The 27,195-nt window shown below is 39.8% G+C and overlaps 1 pseudogene; it reads right to left on the bottom strand.

Moving 5' to 3' along the window:
- Positions 1 to 1,223: 1,223 nt before the first annotated feature.
- LOC138377035 (proteasome subunit alpha type-7-like) overlaps positions 1,224 to 27,195 on the bottom strand; it is a 73,447-nt pseudogene continuing 47,475 nt past the window's right edge.

Below are 27,195 nucleotides of genomic sequence, written 5' to 3' on the forward strand. Positions count from 1 at the left end.
TCACTTCTCCCGCGTTAGGTCCGTGGCCAGGGATTTGGGTTATATTTTGGGGGCAGCTGTAACTCACATATTTGGTTTTAAACGGAATACATACTTCCAACAATAGGAATACAGTTCGGTAAGTCCCGGTAGGCAGCCACTTGGCATCTTCTATGATGAGTTCACTACTTTACAGTAAATCTTTTTTAATGGGATGAACAACAGAACACAATACCAGCATTTAAAATTATTTTAGTGAACTTGGTAGGGAAAGATGCTCGTGATGTTTTAAAAGAAGCATCCTGTCCAGAATGATCCCGTTTTTGTTTTATAATAAAATGTACGTATATATTCTCCTATAGAAAGTGCACATACATATAAGCAAAAACAGAATCCTGTATATATAATTTTTATATCTAACACTATATACTGTGTATATATCAGACGAGATTGGGTGCGTTCAGGGTGGTATGGCCGTAGACTATTCTGTATATATATAATGTTTAGACAAGTTTGGAAGCACATACATCAACATATAATCTAAGTAGTTTAATAGAGAGACCACAGGCCATTGTCATGCATTTTCTAACATTTTTTCAATTCATGTTTTTATTTTACAATAACAAGAACAGCATTTTTACATAAGGAGAGGAATATAAATAAAATTTTTAAATTCTTTAAGAGGTGAACCAGAGCAGGCAGATGGAAGGAGCCTGGAATGCAGCCTCCCCGTGCTCACAAAGATGCACTGCCTTGCAGAGTTGCGTCTCCTAAGTGGGACTCCTTCCAAAGGAGGAACCTGCACACCACCTGGTCGAGTCTATTGGGCTTGCCAGGTCTAGCATCTGGGGTCAATATTCTTCCTTTTCTCTTCTTCAGCCTAGCCTGAACATACATCCAGGGGATCACTTGGATGCATTCTTCTTTATGGAACTGCCCCAGGAGTTGTCATGAAGACCTTATTCATATTGTTTCCACCCTGCTCCCTGCACCTGACTTTCCTCTTCACTCATCTAACCTAGCTGCTTTATTTTTATTTAATTTATTTTTTGAGACAGTCACACTCTGTCATCCTGGCTAGAGTGAGTGGTGCAATCATAGCTCACTGCAACCTCGAACTCCTGGGCTCAAGCGATCCTCGGATTTCCAAAGTGCTGGGATTATAGGCATGAGCAACTGCACCCAGCCTAACCTAGCTGTTTCTGATGCCTCCCAGCTCTCAGGGATTACCCCCCAAATCAAGGTTACAGCAATTTCCTGCTTGAAGCCGCCGGCATCATTTTCTCTTTTGGAGTAAATCCCTGAAAGGGTAAAAAGGCAACATACCCCATGGATTATAGGGGAATGTTTCTGGATCTTTCCCTTGTCTTTTTCTTATTTTTTTCCTTTAGTCCTTCTTTCATGAGATTCCTTCCCCTCCCAAGTAACACATCCCCTCTGCCAGGGCTGGACCCATGTTTTGTGGGTATGAAGCTTACATAATTTGGGAGAACAGAATTAAGAAAAAATCCTCATAAAATTACAAATTTAAAAGTAGGTGCAGCCCGGGCGCTGTGGCTCACGCCTGTAATCCTAGCGCTCTGGGAGGCCGAGGTGGGCGGATCGTTTGAGCTCAGGAGTTCGAGACCAGCCTGAGCAAGAGCGAGACCCCATCTCTACTAAAAATAGAAAGAAATTATATGGACAGCTAAAAATATATATAGAAAAAATTAGCCGGGCATGGTGGTGCATGCCTGTAGTCCCAGCTACTCGGGAGGCTGAGACAGGAGGATCGCTTGAGCTCAGGAGTTTGAGGTTGCTGTGAGCTAGGCTGACGCCACGGCACTCACTCTAGCCTGGGCAACAGAGTGAGACTCTGTCTCAAAAAAAAAAAAAAAAAAGTAGGTGCAGAGCTGGTGCAGGGAGGCACTCTGAAGCCTAAGCTTTCTGAGCTTCATTGTAAAGTCCTGGATTTAAAAAAAAAAAAAAAATAAGGCAGCAGGGACATCAGAACATAGCCAAGCCTTGTCTAGGCTGGGACATGTGCACTGGGGGTGTTGTGGGGAGTGCTGGGAATCAGAGGACCTGCAGGTTCTGCTGTTAACTGGTTGAGGTCCTCGGGCAAGTCAGCCAGCCTCTCAGGACTCTCCTTGCTTCATATGTAAAATGAGGAGATTGAACTAGATCATTCTGTAAATTTCCATGGGTCAGGCCTTCTTTTCACCACTAGCTTGCTTTGATACTGGACCCAGTTGAAGACCACTGCCTCTTCCCTCACTGTGGCTTATTTACTGGTCACTCTGCATGATAATTTGCTTATATTCTCAGGACCACCATGTGTCGGTCAGTCTTTCTCATATTGCCTGGAAGAGCTGCTCCTGGATTACCTTGGAAAAGGGGAGCTTATTCCTGTTTAAGGAAACCGAGGTGTTATCTCCATGGTGATACAGGCTCTGGGGAAACTAGTGCTTCCATGACAGATGTGTTATGGGCCTCCTGGAGCACGTGAGCAGCAGGATAGGGTGCAGTCTGGGCTCAAGTCACTGTCTGTGTGTCCCCCAAAGGAATTCTCCCCAGAAGAGAGAATCTGATTGGATTGGTTCTTGCCGTTCAATAGGGGGAGCCCCCTTTGAGCAGAGTTGAAAGCCAAGGACCCCAGAGGTGTTGGAGGCCAGAATAGCAGTGTTAGGGTAACTCTCTGTACTTGGCAAAAACTGTCAGCAACTTCATATCAGAATTGCCTTGGGTTACTTTCTTTCAAAGGAAGCTGTGGGCATGAGAAATCTTTAAATTGCATGGGCCTCTTCTAGTACATGTCCCCATCACCAACTCTGGCCCTTTGGGCTAGGTACTCCTTTGGGGCAAGGAACACGACTTGCTTACCTGTGTATTCCCCAAGAGTAGCAAACTGCCTAGCACACAACTGATAAAAAATATGTGAGATGTGTGTGTGTATATATATGTGTGTGTATATATATGTACCTACACACACACACACACATATATATATAAAAAAAACCTTTTTCAAACAGGGCAGACTTTATAGCATAGATAAAATCTGAGCTGGATCTTGAAGGATGGGCAAAATTTTAAGAGGCAAGAGAGCGTTTCACACCAGAGAGTGGTAGTAGAAGTATGAGCCAGGTCGCAGCATAGAAAAAAGTTGAGGCAGGAAAGTACAAAGCATTTTAGGAGGAGAGTGGTCTAGTCTGGCTAGGACTTTGCGTAGCAAAGGAAAGTAGGCTGTACCGTACTGTAACACACTCAAATGCTAAGGCTGTTAAACTTTACTCAGGCCGAGGTGCTGGAGTTGCTAACTGGTTGAGAGGGAAGTAACCCAGTTAAGACACTGAGAGGGAGAATTATCTGAAGGCAGTGTGAGGTGTGAGGGTAACAGATTAGTCAGGATGCTATTGCAAGAGTCCAGGCAGGAGGTGAAGAAAGATCTGACCAAATGTAGCAGCAGTGGGAATGGAGAGGAAGGAACAGATTTGGGAGAGCTATAAAGGATACGCAATAAGAGGGGGCAACCAACTGGGTGTGTGGTTTATGTGAAGAAGAATTCCAGGACAGTGCTAAGGTGTTGAGCCTAAATGGAGAGAGAGTGCGCCCACAACAGGAATAAAGTGATCAGAAATAAGAGCATTTTCAGGAGTGTGCTTTAAAAAATGCACATTTGACACGCTGAGTCAGATGTGCCAGGGCCATTTTTAGGTAGTAATTACCTAGGCTAGTTCTCAGACCAGCTCCACCAGAGTCTCTGGGGAAGCTTGTCAATGATATGGATTTCTGGATCCCATCCCAGATCTACTGAATCAAAATCTCTAGGGGATGGGTCTTGAGTATTGTGGAAAACACTTATTTTATTTTATTTTTTTTGAAACAGAGTCTCGCGCTGTTGCCTGGACTAGAGTGCCATGGCATCAGCCTAGCTCACAGCAACCTCAAACTCCTGGGCTCAAGCGATCCTCCTGCCTCAGCCTCCTGAGTAGCTGGAACTACAGGCATGCGCCACCATGCCTGGCTAATTTTTTCTATATATATTTTTAGTTGTCCAGCTAATTTCTTTCTATTTTTTTTAGTAGAGATGGGGTCTTGCTCTTGCTCAGGCTGGTCTCAAACTCCTGAGCTGAGCTCAAACAATTTGCCCACCTTGGCCTCCCAGAGTGCTAGGATTACAGGCGTGAGCCACCACGCCCGGCCTGAAGACACTTATTTTAAAAGAAGGTCTATTTTTAACAGGTTCCTTATAGGGGTTGGGGTGAGGGTGAGAGTGGGGCTCTGACGATAGCCAAGTTTAGAAAACAACTCACTCTACCTTGCACCTGAGGCAAGGATCTTCTGCAAAGCATCTCTGGTAGCTATTCCTTCACCCTCCATTTTCAACCAGAATGAAAACAAACCTCATTGGATTGCTATGCGAGGTCTTCCAGAGCCTTTCCCTCCATTCCTAACTATGGCTCAGCCTGTCAGCACATGAAAATTTCCACTCCTGTGCCTTTCCTCATACTTATCCCTGCTCCTCTTGCCCACCTAAAGTTCTCCCATCTTTCCCAGACCAGCTCATGCCCTAATTCTTCCAATGAAGTCTTTTCATTCCAATCAAGCCTGCAGCAAAGTCTGCCCTGTCCCAACTCGAATAACTTTTATTATTGGTACCATTCATTTGGCACCAAGAGGCACGTTACAATACAAGGTAATATACAGTGTTCTAACTCACTCATAGATCATGCATTCCCTGAGAGCAGGGACTGTTCTACTTCTCTCATCTCTCCTGCAGTACGTAACACAGGGTAGGTGTAGGGAACATAAAGTGATGACTTAGTACAAGCCTTAATTTACTGCTTCATGTTCTGTGATAAACTATGGTCCTGAGAATGATCCCTCTTCTCTGGTCTCACACCACTGTCATCTTTTCCCCCTCCATCCTCCTACTGAGTGTTCCTGGAAAAAACTAAGGGTAGGTGGCCATGGAGCATCTGCAGCTTACCCAGAAGGAGCCTGGAAAGGCTGGTGAACATGAAGCCACATGTCAACTCAGGGGATCAGAGCAGCAGGAAGCTTGTGGTTCAGACTGTATAGGTGGAGGGGCTACCGAGCCATGCACCCCATGGCTGTTTCCTACACCCGGGCAGGCACAGCAGTGTGAGTGCGGATGGACCTCTGTTTTTTCAGCTGCTCCCTTAGGTCTGAGCTTTTCCCCTGGGACCAGGCACACAGCCTAAGCATTCGGGCTTAGGGCTTTCAAAAATGTTATGGTAGTCATTGCTGTTCACCAAATATTTTCAGTTGTCTTCTCTTGAGGAACATGGCTAGGTTGCACTTCCGCCTCTTCTGCTTGGGTTCAGCCATGTGACAAGTTCTGGTCAATGAGTTGTGCATGAAAATATATCATTTCTGGGCTGATCCTTTAACTGCAGGTTGGGGCCCTCCAAAGATTTCTTTCCATCTACTGTGGTGACCAGCAATATTCAAGAAGGCAGCTGCTGTGTTAGCCTGCATCCTGGAAGGAGGAGACATTGAATAGACTCCCTAGCAAACCCATGGTGAGCATGTAGCATGAGCAAGAAACTCTTTGCTGTAATAAGCCACACGATTTTGGAGTTGCTTGTTACCACAGCTTAACGAAGCCTATCCTGACTGATACAAAGGCTTGGTGAAAGTTGGCCAGGGATTGGGGCAGGTGTCCTTGAGCTCCAGGTGGTGTTTGTTCAGGCTCAGCTTCACATACACTGAGGGCTGCCACAGTGAACATTACCCTGAAGCTGTTAGAGTAGCAAGTGCTATCGAACCTGCAGCTGGCCCTGGAGTCTCTCCCACAGAGCGAGTGCCAAGCCCCTGACAGGAATCCCTCGGCAAAAGTTGCAGAGGGGGATGGTTTTCAGGGCCGTGGCTCTGAGGACCTAGCCAGACCTTCTGCTGGGAGCTGGGAGACTCACAGGCCTCTAGGACTGGCTGGCTGTAGACCCAGCGCCTCGCAGACATCCTACACCAGAGCACCCATGGACAGAGAAAAGTGAATTTGTGTCCCGTAGGTCTGGATGCTGCTGAACTGGCCCTCAGCAAGCCAGAAGTTGTGCTGAATTGTCACACTTTAACAATCCATGTAAATCTTGTAGTCTCCTTTATGAAACTTCCATGTTTGTTTTAATTTTAAAAGATCATTTTGACTTATTGACTATAGAAAAAAGTTGATGGTTGGATGCTTCAAGACCCCTCTCTGTGCCCACATCCCCCTCACTCTGGACCTCCTTCCCAGGGTGTCCGTGCCTCTGAGAAGCACAGCTACGGGTGTCTCAGGTGTTGCTGTGTTGCCACCACGACGACATCACCCTCAGCCAGCCTGGAGGTAAGACCCTGGTGTGGCATTAGAAAGCCAGGGGCAAAGCGGGCATGTGGCAAATGTGTGCAGGAAGTTTCAGTGCCCTGGTGTCCATGACTGTCATTCATGCTTTCTAGAATCTTTGTGGCTTCATTTATTCTGATATGGTGATGTCAAAACCTGCCTACAACAAGGGTGTCAGTGCCTGACAACAGCTCAGAGAGTGATCCAGCCGAGGGCCTCTGCATCTGCCCTGGGGCGAGAGCTTTGAGTCACAGCAATGAAGGACCGAACAACAAGGCGTTCCAGGCTCCCTTGGCAGAGTGACGGGCTCTGGGCCTGGACTCTCCAGGGCAGGAGTGAGGCACCTGGACCAGCAGAGATGAGTACAGTGAAAGATGATAGTTGGGCCGTGCTTTAAGCAAACTCCACATATGGGAAAATCCAGACGTATGTGAAACAAGCATTAGATTTTTAGATTTATTTTAAAAATTTAATAACTACAGTTATTGAATTTCCTCATAACTAAGATCTCCACAGCTTTTGAAAATAGTGTGCTAGGTACAAAAATTACACTTCTCACCATGCACATTGAGGAACACTTATGTGCAGAACACAGCCCACCCCAGCAATGACATTATTAATTATAATAGAAGCAAGCTTATTACTCAGATCCTGACTCATATTTACAAGAGATTTTGCAGTTTATATGGCTGATCCTTGAGTCATCAATTTTGGATGACCTCATAATGAATACAGTACTGCCTGATGACTTTCAGAGTGGAGGAAGCCTGTCACATCAGAGGCTAGTCAAATGAAATTAGGAATATTTTACAGGGACATCGAGTCCTTTCTAGCTTGGCCAGGGACAAAACCCACACAGTAGGAATTAGTCAGCAAGTCTATACTGAATACTTACTGGGTCCTCAGCCCAGTGTTGGGTGTTGGGCACGAAGTGTATATAATCAAGGCAGCCATATTTTCTAAATTAAAAAACCCAGGGTTTTTAGTATAACAAAATATTTTTTATGTAAGTTATTGGTGCTAAGAGATAGTCTGGATCTAATGTGGACCTCAAATACAAAAAAATCTGGGAAAATTTATACATTCATCTGGGTAAGAGAGAATATCTGAAATTATAATTGTCCTATGAAAAGAGCTATGCATGGTCATTTGTTCAACAAAAACTGCCTAGAGTTAAGCACAATTATGAAAACTGCTGTCCTTGCCTCAAGGAACTCCCTGTCTAGTGGGAGATGGATGTGCAAATCGACAACAATAAGGGGACGGATGTGAAAACAAAGTTCAGTAGAGTGAAGAATCAGTGCTGAGTCTTTCCCAGGAGTCACGGAAGGTTTCTCAAAGCAGGTAACTTGAGCTGAACAGAGAAGGATTAGTAAGAGTTTGCTAAGCACACAAGGTGGGTCAAGGAATGCTCCAGACAGGAAATAGAATGTAGGAAACACGTAGGAATGGGGCCATGCATAAAGAATGACAAGAAAATTCAGTATGGTTAGAATGGGATGTGTTTAGAATGGTGGGTGATCATGGGGTAGAGTGAGTGGTGAGAGAAAAGGCTGAGGTCAGATCCTAAGTAGGTCTGTACATGTTCATAAATTAGGTGCTATTCTCTAAGTCAAGTGCTATCAAATCACTTTAGCTGCAAGCCCCTTTCTTCAAATGAAAACCTGAGAAGTGCAGTATAGAAATCAGATCAATGAGAAACTGTCCCACGGGAACGTGGGGGGTGGGGGCAGGGTTCACAAGCCTCTTGCCAGCTTGACCTTTTCCACACCTCTACCCGAGGTCTCAGAAGATTTCCACAGAACACACTTTGAAAATCATTGATTTATGAATTGGAGAGTAATTGATGGATTTGAGCAGGGAGTATGAAATGGAAAAGACATGTAGAAAGATTACTCTTGAGGTTGTATAAACGTTGCTTGAAGGGGAGGGTGGCAAATGCCAAGAGGTAAGCACAAAAGTCCAGGGGAGACACAGTAAGAGGACAAACTGGAATTCACAGCTGCCAAGAGAGGCCCTCATAAACACGCCATACTTTCAGTTTGGACCCTGGCAGGGCTAGATCAGCTTCATAAAAACTGACATCCAATTTGGAATCTCATCCCTCCCAGATTGATCCACAACGATCTGCTCCTATGCTAACTGCCTGCCAGGAGGAAAAGTAAATTCTGGAAGAAGATAAAATCTTGCAGAGCGTGAAAATATCTCTACAAGTTTTCATAGTGTCTGTCACTTAGTCAAAAGCAACCAAGCATGCAAAAAGATAAAATTGAGTAAAAATTAAGAGAAACACAGATAAGACATACAAATTCACAATACAGCCACATAGTGAAGTTACCAGACGTAGACTTTAACTGTGATTTTGTAACTTTAAATGTGATTAATAAATGACAAGATGGATAATTTCAATAGAGATTTGGATACAATAAAAAAGAATCAAACAGTAATTCTATAATGCGAATAAATAACTTAGTAGATGGGTTTAACAGCGGAGTGGGCACAGCTGAAGCAAGAACTGATACGCTGGAAGAAAGGTCAGAAGAAAATATAGAGACTGATGCACAGAGACAAAATAATGAACAATGTAGAAAACCTAAGAGAGAATATGGGACATGGCAAAATAGTCTAATATCTGTGTAAGCGGAACCCCAGAAGGAGAGGAGAAAGAGAAAGAGGCAGGAAAAATACTTAAAGAGATAATGACCAATAATTTTCAAAACTAATGAAATGAGACAATCCACACTGCAAGAAGAATTACAAAGTCCAATTAGAGTAAGTAGAAAGGAAACTTTTTTATTTAGCCATGTGAATGGATAAATAAACTGTGGTACATCCAGACAATGGGATATTATTCAGCACTAAAAAGAAATGAGCTATCAAGCCATGAAAAAGACATGGAGGAAACTTAAATGCATATTACTAAGTGAAAGAAGCCAATTTGAAAAGGCAGCGTACAGTATGATTCTAACTTTGTGACATTCTGTAAAAGACAAAACTATAGAGACAGTAAAAAGGTCAAGGCTTGGGGTTGGGAGGAGGAGGGATGAATAGTTGGAGCACAGACGATTTTTCAGGGCAGGGAAATGACTCTGTGTGAGACTATGATGGTGGATACATTTGTCTAAAGCCAGAGAATATACAATACTATGAACTTTGGGGGATAATGATGTCAATGTAGGTTCATCAGTTGTGACAAATGTACTCCTCTGGTGGGAGACGTTAATAATTGGGAAGGTTGGCGGGGCGCGGTGGCTCATGCCTGTAATCCTAGCACTCTGGGAGGCCGCAGCGGGTGGATCCTTTGAGCTCAGGAGTTCGAGACCAGCCTGAGCAAGAGTGAGATCCCATCTTTACTAAAAAAATAGAAAGAAATTACTAAACTAAAAATATATATAGAAAAAATTAGCCAGGCATGGTGGCACATGCCTGTAGTTCCAACTACTCGGGAGGCTGAGGCAGTAGGATCGCTTGAGCCCAGGAGTTTGAGGTTGCTGTGAGCTAGGCTGACGCCACGGCACTCACTCTAGCCTGGGCAACAGAGCGAGACTCTGTTTCAATAATAAGAATAATAATAATTGGGAAGGTTGTGGATATGTGAGTGCAGAGGTATATGGGAAATGTCTGTACCTTCTGCTCAATTTTACTGTGAACCTAAAACTACTCTTAAAAATAAAGTCTTTTTCTAACCCTCCTCCACACACACACACACACACACACACACACAAAAGATGCCCAGACTCATCAGAGAAATACCTGAAACCCAAAGGAAGAAAGCAAATACTATAAATAGCCAGATAAAAAGGACATGTTCATTTCAAAGGAACATAAAATAAGACTATCGCTAACTTCTCAAAAGGAAAAATGGAAGCCCAAAGCCGACAGAATGACACTTTAAATGTACTGAAAGAAAATAAGTGACAACTTAGACTTCTACACCCAATAAAAGTATCCCTCAAACATGAAAACAAAAAAAGATACTTCCAGACAAGCAAAAACAATTTGTTAGCAGCACACAATTACTAATGCAAATAAAAAGAGGACTTTTTAAGGCAGAAGAAAAATGACCCAGATGGAAGCAAATGGAAATGCAGAGAGGAGTGAAGAGCAACAGAAAAGGTAAATATCTGTATAAATCTGTATTAATTTTAACTGTATAAACTAATAATATTTGCAATCTTTATATGTAGAATTTGTCAAAACATGACAATATTAATAGAAAAGACAGGATAGAGGGTAAATGGACTTAAAATGCTATAAGATCCTTACATTGTGTGGGAATTAAGAATTTTATTAGGCTGGGTGCTGTGGTTCACCCCTGTAATCCCAGCACTTTGGGAGGTCAAGGCAGGAGGATCGCTTGAGGCCAGGAGTTTGAGACTAGCCTGGGTAACATAGTGAGACCCTTTCTCTATAAAAAAATTAGCTGGGTGTGGCAGCATGTGTCTAGAGTCCCAGCTACTTGGGAGGCTGAGGCAGGAGGGTCACTCAAGCTCAGGAGTTTGAGGTTGCTGTGAGCTACGAAGACACCACTGCACTCCAGCCTGGGCAACAAAGCTAGTCCCTGTCTCTAAAAGAAAAAAAAAAAAAAAAAAGAATAGTAATTAAATGAATTTTTAATCAATGCATAATACTTTACATATTTATGGGGGTACATGTGAGTGCTTTTTACACGCATAGAATGTGTAATGATCAAGTCAGGTCATTTGGAGTATCCGTCCCCTTGAGTATTTATCGCTTCTATGTGTGGTAACATTTCAAGTCCCCTCTTATAGGAACTTTGAAATATATAATATTTTGTTGCCAACTTTAGTCACCTCCCCCCCAACCCCATGCTCCCAAGCCCATCTGTTAACAAACTGTAGAGCTTATGTCTTCCATCTAACTATAAGTTCATACCCTTTCACCAACTTTTCTTCATTTCTCCTCCCACCCTCAAAGCCCTCCCAGCCTCTGGTATCTATCATTCTATTCTCTATCTCCATGTGATCAAGTTTTTAGCTCCCACATATGAATGAGAACATGCATAATATGTCTTCTGTTGCCTGAGTTACTTTATTGAACATAATGACCTCCAGTTCCATCCATGTTGTTGCAAATGACATGATTTCTTTCTTTTTATGGCCAAATAGTATTCCATTGTGTACATACACCACATTTCTTTATCAATTGGTCCACTGATGGATGCTTAGGTTGATTCCGTATCTTTGCTATTGTGAATAGTGCTGCAATAAACATGTAAGTTCAGGTATCCCTTTGATATACTGATTTCTTTTCCTTTGGATAGATACCCAGTAGCGGGATTGCTGGATTACATGGTAGTTCTATTTTTAGTTTTTTTGAGAAATTTCCACACTGTCTTCCACAGTGGTTGTATTAACTTACATTCCCACCAACAGTGTATAAGAGTTTCTTTTCTGCACATCCTCATCAGCATCTGTTATTTTTTGTCATTTTATTAATAGCCATTCTAATTGGGGTAAGGTGATATCTCATTGTGATTTTGATTTGCATTTCCTTGATGATTAGAGATATTGAGAATTTGCTCACATACCTCTCAGCCATTTGTATGTCTTCTTTTGAGAGTTGTCTATTCATGTCCTTTCCCCACTTTTACTGGGATTTTTTTTATTGTTGAGTTGTTTTGAGTTCCTTGTGTATTCTGGATATTAGTCCCTTGTTGGATGAATAGTTTGCAAATATATTCTCCCATTCAACAGATCGTCTCTCTACTCTGTTGATTGTTTCCTTTGCTGTGCAGAAGATTTTTAGTTTAATATAGTCCGATTTGTCTATTTTTGTTTTAGTTGTCTGTGCTTTTGAAGTCTTAGCCATAAAGTCTTTGCCTAGACTAATGTCATGAAGAGTTTTCCCTAGGTTTTTCCTGGTAGTTTTATAGTTTTGGGTCTTATGTTTAAGACTCTATATTAATATATCTTGAGTTCATTTTTGTGTATGATGAGAGAGAGGGGTCCAGTTTCATTCTTCTGCATATGGATGTCCAATTTTCCCAGCACCATTTGTTGAAGAGGGTGTCCTTTCCCCAGTGCATGTTCTTGGCACCTTTGTGAAAAATCAGTTGGCTGTAAATATGTGGATTTATTTCTGGGTGCTCTATTCTGTTCCATTGATCTATGTGGCTACTTTTATACCAATACCATGCTATTTGTGTTACTATAGGCTTGTAATATATTTTGAAGTCAGGTAGTGTGATGCCTCCAGCTTTGTTCTTTTTGCCCAGGATTGCTTTGGCTATTCTGGTTCTCTTTTGGTTCCATAAGAATTTTAGGATTGTTTTTTCTATTTCTGTGAAAAATAACATTAGTATTTTGATAGAGATCGCATTCAATCTGTGCATTGCCTTGGGAAGTATGGTAATTTTAATTATATTAATTCTTGTGATCCATAAGCATGGGGTGTCTTTCCATTTGTTTGTGTCCTCTTCAGTTCTTTCATTAGTGTTTTGTCATTTTCCTTGTAGACATCTTTTACCTCCTTGGTTAAATTTATTCATGGGTATCGTAAATGGGATTGCCTTCTTGATTTCTTTTTTTGCTATTTCATTATTATTGTATAGAAATGCTACTGATTTTTGTATGTTGGTTTTGCATCCTGCAACTTTACTGAATTTGCTTATCAGTTCTAAGAGTTTTTTGGTTTTTCTAAGTATAAGATAATACCATTCGCAAAGAGGGACAATTTGACTTCCTCTTTAACAATTTAGATGCCTTTTATTTCTTTCTCTTGCCTGATTGAAGATTAGCAATTTAAATAAGATTTTAGTAAGTCATGGTTGCACATTGTAACATCTAAACACTAAATTAACAGTAAAAGGGTATGTAACTGTATGTTTCCTAGGGCTGCTGTATCACAGTACCATAATCTGGGTGGCTTAAAACAGAAATTTATTCTCTTATGGTTCATGAGGCCAGAAGGCCAAAATCAAGGTGCTGGCAGGGCCATGCTCCCTTCAAAGGCTCTAGGGGAGGATCCTTCCTTGTTTCTTCCAGCTTCTGGTGGCTCCTGGCATTCCTTGGCTTGTGGCCACATTACTCTAATCTCTGCCTCTGTCTTCACATGGCCTTATCTATGTGTCTCTGTGTTCTTTCCTGTCTCTTATAGGGGAACACTCATTAGATTTACAATCCACTCTAATCCTTTCTTTAATTACATCTACAAAAACTATATTTCCACATAAGGTCACATTCTGAGGTTCTGGATGTGTCCGTGAAGTTTGGGGGGGGGGGGCACTCTCTATTCAACCTACTAAATAACTAACAAAGAAGGCAAAAAAGGAGATAAATGGGAACACAGAAGAGTTAAGATAATGAAAAACAAATAATAATATTAATAGATATAAAATCATATGTCAGTTATTAAATGAAAATGGAGGAAATAATTAAAAAATAAAAATTTCCAAAATTAGAATAAAATCTCTGAACAATAAAATTATAAGAGACATATGAAGATGAAGATGTATAAAGTAAAAGAATGGGAAAAATACATTCCATGCAAACCTAATAGAAAATAGGTGAAGTTATACTCATAACCCGCAAACTATATTTTAAGCAAGAAGCATTCCTAGAAATAAAGAGATACATTTCATAATGACACCAAGTTCAACCCATCAGAAACATACAATAAATTAAAAATTTGTTTTGTCCATTTCAAGTAGGCTTTTAATATTTCTTTCAGGGACAAAACAATATATTGCGACTTATAAAATGAAAAGGTAAAATAAATATGACAAAATATTGAAAAATAAAGAAGGCTCTGATAAAATTTTGAGAATTCACCAACACAGGGATGTTTTTGTCATTCAATGAGAAATGCAACTCAATATTTTATTCAGTTTATTTTGGAATAGCTCTCTCTTTGACTGACAGTCAATACTCATACATCACCAAATTATTAATTTTTTAAATAAAAAGTTTTTTCTTAATTAAATTTTCATATATGAAGAAAAGTAACACACTGGACAAGTTAAAGAATATACTCTCAGGCTTCTGTGGATTTATGACTGCTTTCAACAGTTACTGAAATCTCCTTTCAAGGATAATCTTCACACTAACTTATGTTTGACTATGTAACAGAATGAGGACAGCCACAAATCTGGCATTCTCAAAACAGCACAGAAGTACTAAATGTAATGTTGCAAAGTAACTTATTTCCTCTAAAACTTCACTAAAAAATTCTAAGCAGCACAACAAAATATTTCAAGGTCCTGGTGGTCACCCTAAGAATTAGGCAGACTTCTCTGATTTTTTTCTTGTCTGCTTCCTCTTTTTCCTTTTTTATTTCAGTTACTCATTCAATTTTTTCAGCACTAAACATCTTTGAGGGTTGATTTCTTATAGCAAGTTCAATTTTTTTTTTTTTTCTGCATTAGACTGGACAACTTCTAGCAAAGCCCTTATTGCTGATTTGATAGCTTCATTGTCATTTGTTATAGCATTTTCTGTGTAATTCTTTTCCAAAAATTCTTCAACAGTTTTAGCATTTTGGCCTATTGCATTTGCCTTCCAAAAACAATAAGTGCCAGAGGGATCTATCAGATATAATCTTGGAATGTCATCATCACCAAAACCTACAATTAAGGCAGAAATATCAAAAGGTCTTTGTCCATTGCTCTGGGTATGTTTTTGCTTTAAAGTTGCCATGAAGTAAGTTGAGTGACTTGGTCCTCAACCGTAAGCTGAGGCTCTGGCCGGCCACAGGGGCTCTGTTTGTTACTACTCTACTGTCAGCAGTCAGTCCTGCAAAAGCCATGCAGACCTGGTCATCAAGTGCACACATTTTCCTCACAGTTCTTTCATCTTAAAGGTTGGCAACAGAGGTTTTTTTCTACCCCAATCACAGCTATAGTGGTACCCCAAATTCCAACCACAGTGGGTCCTTTCTTCACCTCTTCCTGGGCATATTCCACTTGTAAAAAGTGTCTGTCTGGTGAGTGACTGCCCCTTTATACTCATACGTCATTGCATCGGAATACAACAATTCCACTCAAGCTTCCCCTCCAGCTTTTGATGCTGCAACTGAGCCAAATTTAAATATTTATGCACTGAATATCACAGCCTCAAAGTAGATAAGCAAGAATTAAGTGAATTAAAAGAAAAAGCATTCCAATATATAATCATAGTGGGTGATTTTAATAATCTCCTTCTAGCCAGGTGCAGTGGCTCATGCCTGTAATCCTAGCACTTTGGGAGGCCAAGGTGGGAGGATCACTTGAGGCCAGCAGTTTGAGGCTGCAGTAAACTATGATCCATCACTGTATTCCAGCCTAGGTGACAGGCTGAGACATTGTCTCCAAAATATGTGTGTGTGTGTGTGTATGAGAAAATTCCCAAATATTTGGAAATTAAACAATAAGAGTTCTAAGTAGCTAACAGAGATTAGAAAATACTTTGAAATGAATGATAATGAAAATAGAATATATGCAAAGTTTGCACATTACAGCTCAAACTATGCTTAAATGAGAATTTAAATCCTTAAATTTGCATATTGAAAAAAAGGCTGAAAAATTGGTAATATAAATAGCCATTTCAAGAAATTAGAAAAAGAACCAGATTAAACCCAAAGAATGTAGAAGAAATGAGATAATAAAGATAAAAGAAATCAAATGTTCATAGATAGGATCAATAAAGTCAAAGTTAGTCAGTGGAAAAAAAACTAATAAAATCGATAAGGCATTAGCTAGACTGATCAAGAGAAAGAGAACGAAGGCAAGTATAGCCAATATTAGAAATAATAAAATGAAAGAGCACTTCAGATCCTGGAGACAAGCAAAGAGATAAAAGAGGGCTTTTGTGAACAACTTGATGCCAATACATCTGAAAAATTAGGTGAAATTTTTGAGGAAGTTTTCAAATTGCTTGAAAAACAAAGTTCATTAAAACTGACCAGAACAAAATTTTATATCTATTAATTAGATTACATAACTGAAAACCTTCTGAGAAAGAAAACTTGAGTCTCAGATGGCCTCCCTGGTGTATTCTTCCAAACATATAGGGAAGAACTAATACTAATCTTACATACAATCTTTCTGAGAATTAGAAAAATAGGGAATACTTTCCAACATATTTTATGAGGCAAATATAACATTTATATTAAAACCTTATAAAGAGAAGAAAATTATAGGCCAATATCTGTTGTGAAATAGATGAAAATATCCTAAACAAAATAGTAACATATGTAGCCAACAATACCTAAAGGATAAACATCATGACCGTTAAATTATACCCCTGGCTGATAGACAAAATGGACCCCCCATGGCTAACTAAGGTGCTCAAAGTTAGAACAGAACCAGGCAGCCATGGCTGGATAAGAGGGTGATCACCGTACTCATGTTTTCAGAAAGATGCTGTAAAGTTGTCACATGACCTACCTTCAATCAAGCCAAACCAATTCCTGTTGTTGGTACCAAGATAACTGCATCTGGAATCCTCCCTGCGCCCCGACCAGCCATTTGAATCAAATATCTGACAGAGACTTCTGGTTCGGGGCTTGGAAATCAACCAATCAGAGCTCACCTACCCTGGCCAATTGGGGTTCGGCTGTATTGACCAATCAGGGCTGAGTTAACTCAACCAATCAAAACTCAGCTATGTCAGCCAATCAGAACTAATCAAGTTTCAATCTTCATTTGCATGAATGGACCTGATTGGGAACCCAGGTAGGTGGGAATTTTTGCTGTAAAACCTGAGCCTTCCGTTTGTTCTCTGGAATGAACCTTCTTTACTCCTGGAAACTGCATCTCCCTGCTTTGCAAACTGCTCCCTGGAATAAAGTCTCTTAACTCTGGATTCCTTTTCAGAGAACTTTTGTTCATATGACCAGTCAGATTTATTCCAGGAATTCAAGGTTGGTTTGACAATCAATTAATATAATGCATTACCTTAACATAATAAAGAATCACATACTCATCTTAATAGATACAGACATAGCATTTCAAAAATTCAACATCTATTCATGATAAAAAACTCTCAACATATTATGGATAGAAGGTATAGTTTCCAATAGGGGTTGTAACAAATAACCATGGACTTGGTGGCTTAAAACAATACATTTTTTATTTTAAAGTTCTATAAGCCAGAAGTACAAAATCAGTTTCACTGTGTAGGCAAGGCCACATTCTGTCCTCCACAGGCCCTAGGGGAGAATCCATTCCTTGCCCCTTCTAGCTTATGGTGGAAACTGGCATTTCTGGGCTTTTGGCCACTTCACTCCAATCTTAGCCCCTGTGGTCATATTGCCTTCTTTTCTGTCCCCGTCAAATCTCTCTTTGCCTCTCTCTTATATAGACACTTCTGATTGCATTTAGGGCCCATCTGGATAATCAAGGATAATCTCTCCATTTCAAGATCTTTAACTTAATCACATTTACAAAGACCATTTTCCATATAAGATAACAGTTAACAGGTTCCAGGGAGGAGGACCTGATATCTTTGGGGGCCATGATTCAGCCTACTATAGCAGACAACCTTTTTAATCTCATAAAGGATATTATAAAACCCCTATAGGAAACCTTACACTTAATGAGGAAATATTGGAAGGTTTTGCTTTGAGATAGGAAAAAAGAAAAAAAAGAAATAACACCCAGAGTCACCACTTCTATTTGAATATGTTTTCAAGGTCCTGGCCAGCTCAGTAAGGAAAGAAATGGGAATGAAAAGCATGAATGATAAGAGTGGAAGAAAGTCATTATTCACAAGTGATACTATTGTGTGTATAGAAAATCTAAAAGAATATACAGATTAACTATTAGAAGTAATAAGTGAATTTTGGTAGGTCATTGGATACAAGATGAAACTGCAAAAATCCATTATATTTCTATATAACAAAAATAAAAAATGTTAGAAAAATTTCAAATATTAATTATACTTCCAACATTAAAAAATCAACTACTGAGGAATAAAAATGAAGTTGTGCAAAATCTCTGCACAGGAAAACACAAAGATGGGACATACTAAGTTGAAATTAATGGAATGATGGACTAAATCTGGTAGTAGTAACAGTTCTTCCCTCATCTTCATCTATAGATTCAGGGTAATCTCAACCAAAATCACATAATTTTTTGTGGATATTGACATGGTGATTCTAAAATTTTTGTGAACATTTAAAAGGCCAAGAACAGCAACACACTCATGAAGAAGGAGAACAAAGTTAGGGGGATTTGCTAGATATGCTCTATACAGTAATTAAGACTGTAATAATTGGTGCATGAGTAAATATACAGATCAATGGGACAGAATAAAACGTCCAGAAACAGACCCACACCTATATGGGCACCTGATTTATAGCAAACTTGGTGCTGCATAGTTATGGGAGAAAGAGTGGTTTTTCCAATCAATGATGCTGGTTTAGTTGGATAACCATACAGAAAAAAAGGTTTAGACTCTTACACTGTACAGCTTTCTAAACCTTTAAGGTTTAGACATCAGGAATTCAGTCTAAACCTTAAGTTCTTGATGGATTGTAGCTCTGAATGTAAAGAAATAAAACAATATGCTTCTGGAAGAAAACACAAAATACTATCTTTGTGATCTTGTGAAAAAGTAAAGATTTATTAAAGAGAACACACACAAAAAAACAAAAAACATGAAGGAAAAGATTGAGAAATCAGACCATTGTAGTTTAGAATACTGTTCATCAAAGGACACCATTAAGAAAGCTAAAGGTCAAAGAGAAGACATTTGAAATGTGTATAGTTAACAAAATCTGGATCTTGGGCCAAGATGGCGGACTAGAAGCATCCTGCACAGGCTACTGTCACAGATAGGATCAAAAGTAGTGAGTAGATATTCACCTTTGGATTGATTGTTTAGGAAAAAACATTGAGAATCAACAGAGAGGTGATGGAGAGGCACCCAAAATGAAGGAGAGGGAAGTGAGGCAACCCCAAAGATCTCAGGTCCTCATCCCTGTAACCTGTTAACTGTTACCTTATATGGAAAAGGGTCTTTGTAAATGTGATTACGTTAAAGGTCTTGAAATGGAGAAATTATCGTCTCAGCAGGATCGGAGGTACCTAGGGAAGGTGCCCGCACGTGGGGAAGGGACAGAAGAGTGAACCCCGGGGCTCCAAATTTCTCCCATGGACGTTGCAGTTGGAGATGCAAGAGGGCCTTTCCCCTGTGGCAGGCCTCCAGTCTGACACAGGGAGCTGACTGGAGTCTGTGCAGCAGGATTTCTCAGGAGAGGAGGCACAGCAGGGTCCTGCTGGTTCCCAAACCTTGGGCACTTTGGGTGGTGCCATTTTGAGGTCCCAGCCCCAGAGTGCTGCATCTACCAGGGGTAAGATCCATTGCTGCTGCTACCCCATCATCCCTGCCATGCCAGGGAGAGAACACAGAGGCTGGGCACTCTTGTGTACCATGTGGGTTGGTTTTGCATGCCTCTATTGCCACCAGGGAACCTGGGCAGAGCAGGCACCCATAGACCTGGTACCCACTGCCACCAACTGGGTGGCCCTGTCCAGCCACAGTTGCCACAGGACCTGAGTGGAGCACGTGCCCTCAGGGCCCAGCTCTTGCCACCACTGCCTGGGTAACACTGCCACCAATGGAACAGGGTGGGGTGAACGCTCACACCACTGCCACCACCACCACCCCAAGACCTGGGCAGAGCAAATGACCTGCTGCATGCCCACCATGTGCCAACCTCCTGCCTTGTGCTCACCACATTCCCACTCCACCCTGCCCGCCCACAACAATCACAGGGGACTGGGGAGATGCAGGAGAGCAGTGATGTTAAAGGCTCACAGTGGATACACATCTCTCCTCCCTGGTCAATCTTCCAGAGCAGGACTCAACCATGCCATCCAGGGACCTCTCCTTCTCTTCATTGAGTAAGAGAGATTTCCAGCAGAGGATAATAGGTATACTGCAAAGCTATCTGTTTTGAGCTGAGAGAAGAGATTTTGGATGAAAAGGAACCAGCATAAGAACTCTGGCAACTTGAAAAAAAACAGGCTGTTTTGACAGCCTCAAATGATCACACTAGCTCTCTTGCAGTGGACTCCAACTAAAAGGAAATTGTTGAAATGTCATATATGGAATTCAGAATATGGATCACAAGTAAGGTCAATAAGATGGACGAGAAAGTTGAAAACCAACACAAAGAAACAAACAAACAAAAAAATCAGGACATGAATGAAAAATTCACTAAAGAGATAATAAAAAAACAAACAAACAAAAAAACCCAGAACTTCTGAAAATGAAGAGTCATTTACGGAATTTCAAAATACAGTCGAAATTTTTAACCACAAACTAGATCAAACATAAGAAAATTTCATAGTTTGAAGACAAGATTTTTGAATTAACCTAGTCAGTCGAAAATGAAGAAAAAAGAATCAAGAAAAATGAACACTCTCTCCAAGAATTATGGGATTATGTGAAGTGAACAAATATAAGAATCATAGGTATCCCTGAGGGAGAAGAAGAAAAATCAAAAAGCATGGAAAACCTATTTGAGGGAATAATGGAGGAAAACTTTTCTGGTATTGCTAGAGATTTAGACATCCAGATACAAGAAGGTCATCAAACACCTGGAAGATTCATAATAAATAGTACATTACCAAGGCACATAGTCATCAGTCTGGCCAAAGTCAAAGTGAAGGAGAAAATCCTGCAAGCTGCAAGATGGAAGTGTGAAGTAACTTACAAAGGAAACCCATCAGACTAACAGCGGACCTCTCAGCAGAAACCTTACAAACCAGGGGGACTGGGGCCCCATTTTTAGCATTCATAAATAGAATAACTGTGGCTAAGAATTTTGTGCCCTGCAAAACCAAGTTTCATAAATGAAGGAGAAATAGTCTTTCCCAGAGAAACAAACACTAAGGGAACTTGTCATCACTAGACATTCCCTATAAGAAATGCTTAAACGTGCTCTATACATGGAACAGAACAATCGATACCTATGAGTATAAAAACACCCACAAGTTCAAATTCACAGCTTTTATAAAACAGTAACACAAGGTAGAAAACAAAGCAACTAGGTAACAATCAACATGATATCCAAAACAGTATCTCATATATCAATACTAAATTGAATATAAACTGTCTTGATGCCCCACTTAAAAGATATAGATTGGCTGAATGGATTAAAAAAATAGAACCCAAATATATGCTATCTCCAAGAAACCCATTTAACTAGCAAAGAGTCTCACAGACTCAAGGTAAAGGGATGGAAAAAATAGTCCACACAAATGGAAACCAAAAGTAAGCAAGTAGTAGCTATTCTCATATCAGATAATATAGACTTTAAGTCGACAATGGTAAAAATGAAAATACAAAGATGGTCATTATATAATGATAAAGGATAAATTCAACAGGAAGATATAATAATCCTAAATATATATGCACTTAACACAAGTGCTCCCAGATTCATAGAACAAATTCTACTAGATTTAAGGAACAAAATAAACAGTAACGTCATTTTAATAGCAGGGGACATCAACATTTCACTGACAGAACTAAACAGATCATTGAGGTAGAAAATCAACAAAGAAACATTGGACTTAAACAGGACTCTAGAAAAAATAGACCCAATAGATATTTACAGAACATTCTATCCAAAAACTACAGAATATACATTCTTCTCATCAGCACATGGGACATTTTTCAAGATAGATCATACGTTAGGCCACAAAACAAGCCTCAGCAAATTTAGAAAAATCGAAATTATACCATGTATCCTATCAGAGTACAGTGGAATAAAACTAGAAATCAATTCCAAGAGGAAGTCTCAAAACTACACAAATACATGGAAATTAAACAATGTGCTGCTGAACAATCCTTGGGTCAATGATGAAATCAAGAAGGAAATCAAAAAATTTCTTGAGTTGAATGACAAAGGGGACACAGCTTCCAAAAAACTCTGGGGTACAGAAAAAGCAGTGCTAAGAGGGAACTTCATAGTTTTAAATGCCTACATAAAAAAGACAGAAAGATCACAAATTAACAACCTAATATCACACTTCAAAGAACTAGCAAAAGAATAAACCAAACCCAAAGAAAGTAGAATAAAAGAAATAACAAAGATCAGAGTAGAGCTAAACAAAATGGAAATAAACAAACAAAAAATACAAAGGATCGATGAAACAAAAAGTTGGTTCCTAGAAAAGATAAACAAAATTGATCAATCACTAGCCAGAATAATCAGAAATAGAAGAAAAAGGACTAAAATAAGCTCAATCAGAGATGAAAAAGGAGACTTTACAACTGATGCCACAGAAATACAAAATATCATCTGAGACTACTATGAAAACCTCTACACAAACAACCTAGAAAATCTAGAGGAAAATGGATAAATTTTTGGAAAGACATGACCTCTCAAGTTTGAATCAGGAAGAAACATAAATCCTGAACAGACCAAAGATAAGTAGCAATATTGAAACAAGAATAACAAATCTCCCAAGGAAAAAAAGTGCCCAGGACCAGATGGATTCACAGCTGAATTCTACCAGACCTAGAAAGAAGAACTGGCACATATCCTACAGAAATTATTCCATAACATCAAGAAGGAGGGAGTCCTCCCCAACTCATTCTACAAAGCCAGTATCACACTGGTACCAAAGCCAGGAATGAATACAATAAAAAAGAAAAATACAGACCAATATCCATCATGAACATAGATACAAAAATCCTCAACAAAATACTAATACTAGCAGACTGAATTCAACAGCAAATCAAAAAAATAATGCACCATGATCAAGTGGGCTTCATCCCAGGGATGCAAGGATGGTTCAACATATGCAAATTAACAAATGTGATACAACACATAAACAGAATTAAAAACAAAACCATATGATCATATCAACAGATGCAGAATAAGCACTTGATAAAATCCATCACCCTTTTATGATATTAATAAAAGCCCTCAACGAACTAGGCACAGAAGGAACATACCTCAAAATAATAAAAGCTATATATGACACCCACAGCCAACATCATAATGAATGGGGAAAAGTTGAAAGCATTCCCCCTAAAAACTGGAAAAAGACAAGGATGCCCATGGTCACCACTTCTATTCCACGTAGTACTGGAAGTCTTAGAGCAACTAGGCAAAACAAAGAAGTAAAGGGCATCCAAATTGGGAAAGAGGAGATCAAACTATCCCTGTTTACTGATTATATGATCTTATATCTAGAAAACCCTAAAGATTCTACCAAAAGACTCCTAAATTCAGTAAGGTCACAGGTTACAAAATTAATGTATACAAATCAGTAGCATTTCTATACACTAACAACAGTAAAGTTGAGAGTCAAATCAAGAGCTCAATACCATTTACAATAGCTGCAAAGAAAATAAGATGCTTAGGAATATACTTAACCAAGGAAGTGGAAGATCTCTACAAGGAGAACTACAAAACACTGACAAAAGAAATCATAGATGACACAAAGAAATGGAAAAACATTCAATGCTCATGAATTGGAAGAATGAACATTGTTAAAATTTCCATCCTGCCCAAAGTGATTTACAGATTCAAAGCAATCCCTGTCAAAATACCAACATCATTTTTCACAGACCTAGTAAAAACAATCCTAAACTTCACATAGAACCATAGAGGAGCTCAAATAGCCAAAGCAATCCTAAGCAAAAAGAACAAATCTGGGGGCATCAGATTACCTGACTTCAAATTATACTACAAGCCTATAGTAATGAAAACTGCATTTTACTGGTATAAAGACAGACACATAGACCAATGGGACAGAATAAAGAACCCCGAAATAAACCCATATGGCTACAACCAACTGATTTTTAACAAAGTAGATAGAAACATACACTGTGGAAAGGGCTTCCTATTCAATAAATGGTAGCAGGAAAATTGGATAGTCACATGCAAAAAACTGAAACAGGATCTCTGTCTCTCACCATATACAAAAATTAAGATGGATTAAAGAATTAAATGTAAGACTTGAAATGATAAAAATTCTAGAAGAAAACAGGAAAAGCTCTTCTGGACATTGGCATAAGCAAAGAATTTATGAGTAAGACCCCAAAAGCAAATACAGCAACAACAAAAATAAATAAATGGGACTTAATTAAACTAAAAGGTTTCTGCACAGCAAAGGAAATAGTCAACAGAGTAAATAGACAACCTAAAAAATTGGAGAAAATATCCACAAACTATACATGTCAAAGGACTAATATCTAGAATCTACAAAGAAATCAACCAGAAAAAAACAAATAACCCTGTCAAAAAGTGGGCAAAAGACATGAACAGATTTGTTTCAAAAGAAGATAGGACAAATGGCCAACAAATATATGAAAATATGCTCAACATAACTAATCATCAGAGAAATGCAAATTAAAACCACAGTTATATACTACTTTACCCCTGTCAGAATGGCCATTATTAAAAAGTCAAAAAACAATAGAAGTTGGGGTAGATGTAATGAAAAGGGAATCCTTATACACTGTTGGTGGAACCGCAAACTAGTACAACCTCTATGGAAAACAATATGGAGATTCCTCAAAAAAATACAAGTCGGCCGGGCGCGGTGGCTCATGCCTGTAATCCTAGCACTCTGGGAGGCCGAGGTGGGTGGATCGCTTGAGGTCAGGAGTTCGAGACCAGCCTGAGCAAGAGCGAGACCCCGTCTCTACTAAAAATAGAAAGAAATTATCTGGCCAACTAAAAATATATATAGAAAAAAAAAATTAGCCGGGCATGGTGGTGCATGCCTGTAGTCCCAGCTACTCGGGAGGCTGAGGCAGTAGGATCGCTTAAGCCCAGGAGTTTGAGGTTGCTGTGAGCGAGGCTGATGCCACAGCACTCACTCTAGCCAGGGCAACAAAGTGATACTCTGTCTCCAAAATAAAATAAAATAAATAAATAAATAAATAATAAAAGTAGACCAACCGGCCGGGCACGGTGGCTCACGCCTGTAATCCTAGCACTCTGGGAGGCCGAGGCGGGTGGATCGCTCGAGGTCAGGAGTTCGAGACCAGCCTGAGCAAGAGCGAGACCCCGTCTCTACTAAAAATAGAAAGACATTATATGGACAACTAAAAATCTATATAGAAAAAATTAGTCGGGCATGGTGGCGCATGCCTGTAGTCCCAGCTACTCGGGAGGCTGAGGCAGTAGGATCGCTTAAGCCCAGGCAGGAGTCTGAGGTTGCTGTGAGCTAAGCTGACGCCACGGCACTCACTCTAGCCTGGGCAACAAAGTGAGACTCTGTCTCAAAAAAAAAAAAAAAAAAGTAGACCAACCATTCAATCCAGCAATCCCACTATTGCGTATCTACCTAGAGAAAAAGAAGACATTTTACAAAAAAGACCCGAGTGTTTACTGTAGCACAGTTCACATTTGCAAAGATATGGACCCAACCTAAGTGTCCATCAACTGAGGAGTATATAAAGAAAATATGGTGTATATATATATATATACCATGGTGTACTTCTCAGCCATAAAAATGAATGAAATAATATCTTTTGAAGCAACTTGGGTGAAAGTGGTGACCACTGTCCTAAGTGAAGTATCTCAGGAATGGAAAAACAAATACCACACATTCTCTCTTATAAGTGGGAACTAAGCAAGGGGCACATATGGTCATAAAGTGGTATAATGCTCATTGAAAACTAAGAAAGGATAATACGTCCTATTCCTGCAAGTTAATTCCAGGAGAGCAAGGCCAGTTTGACATTCAAAAACTAATGGCATGCACACTCAAAAGAATTCAGATGAGACATAGAGCAGGTATGGTGACCAGACAGGAGAGGAAATTTGTGGGCAAGCAGATAATGGACCTCCTCTGGGACTGAGTGAAGCTGGTGAGACCTGTGATCTACATTGACCAGAGAGAAGAAAATGTCCTTGTGGAGACCCTAAACCATGAGATATATGAAGCTAAATATGTGATTAGCACTATTCCTCCTACTCTGGGCATGAAGATTCACTTCAATCCCACTCTGCTAATGACAAGAAACCAACTGATCACTCACATGCCTTGTGGTTCCATCATCAAGTATGTATTTTATTATAAAGACCCCTTCTGGAGGAGGAAGGATTACTGTGAAACTATGACTATTGATGGAGAGGACCCTCCCAATGCCTACACACTGGATGATACCAAACCTGATGGCAGCTATCCCTGCCCACAAAGCCAGAAAGCTGGCACAACTTACCAAAGAAGAAAGGGTGAAGAAACTTTATGAGCTCTATGCAAAAGTTCTGGGCTTCCACCAAGCTCTGTGGCTTTGTTATTGTCCTTCCTCTGCCTGTAATATCCTCACCTTCCCAAGTTTTCTGCATTTGATTTTAGAATCCTCCATTGTCATAGGTGGAAGACCTTAGAGATCATCTAGTACTGGTCTTCTGTTTTAGAGTTGAACAAACTGAAGCCAACAGAGGTGGAGCTTAATTTCCAGAAGGCCACAATAAACCTCTGATAGCTGGGTGACTAGAACACAGGTCCAGGGCTTCTCACATCTCCCAGGATGTATTCCTCAATTGCTCTCTTTCACTGCCTGTCACAGTTGCTGATGATGTCCCCTTATGTCAGTTTGCCCTGTGATAAGTTGTCGTGCACTACTTAAGTGCTACTCAGTAAATAGCTTTAAGTTTTACTGTCTTGTGAAGTGTGTCTCCAGCTGATGTTAATTTTTTTGAGGGTAGGAATCTTGTCTTTTTTTCCTTTTGTATCCTACTTTATGTCTTCATACAAAGGTCAGTACACACTAGAGTGATTAAAAATAAAAGCTGATTGATCAGAAAAGAAAACCCACTGGCACAATTTGTCATATTGATTAACAGAATAAAGACAAAATATATGATCATCTCAATAGATACATAAAAATAATTTAGCAAAATTCAATACCAATTTGTGACAAACACAATGGTCACTTATTTTGCCCCAAAGTTTTGGGCCAGGACAAGAATGT

The sequence above is a fragment of the Eulemur rufifrons genome, chromosome 29 (genome assembly GCF_041146395.1).
Source record: "Eulemur rufifrons isolate Redbay chromosome 29, OSU_ERuf_1, whole genome shotgun sequence".
Classification (NCBI taxonomy): Eukaryota; Metazoa; Chordata; class Mammalia; order Primates; family Lemuridae; genus Eulemur; species Eulemur rufifrons.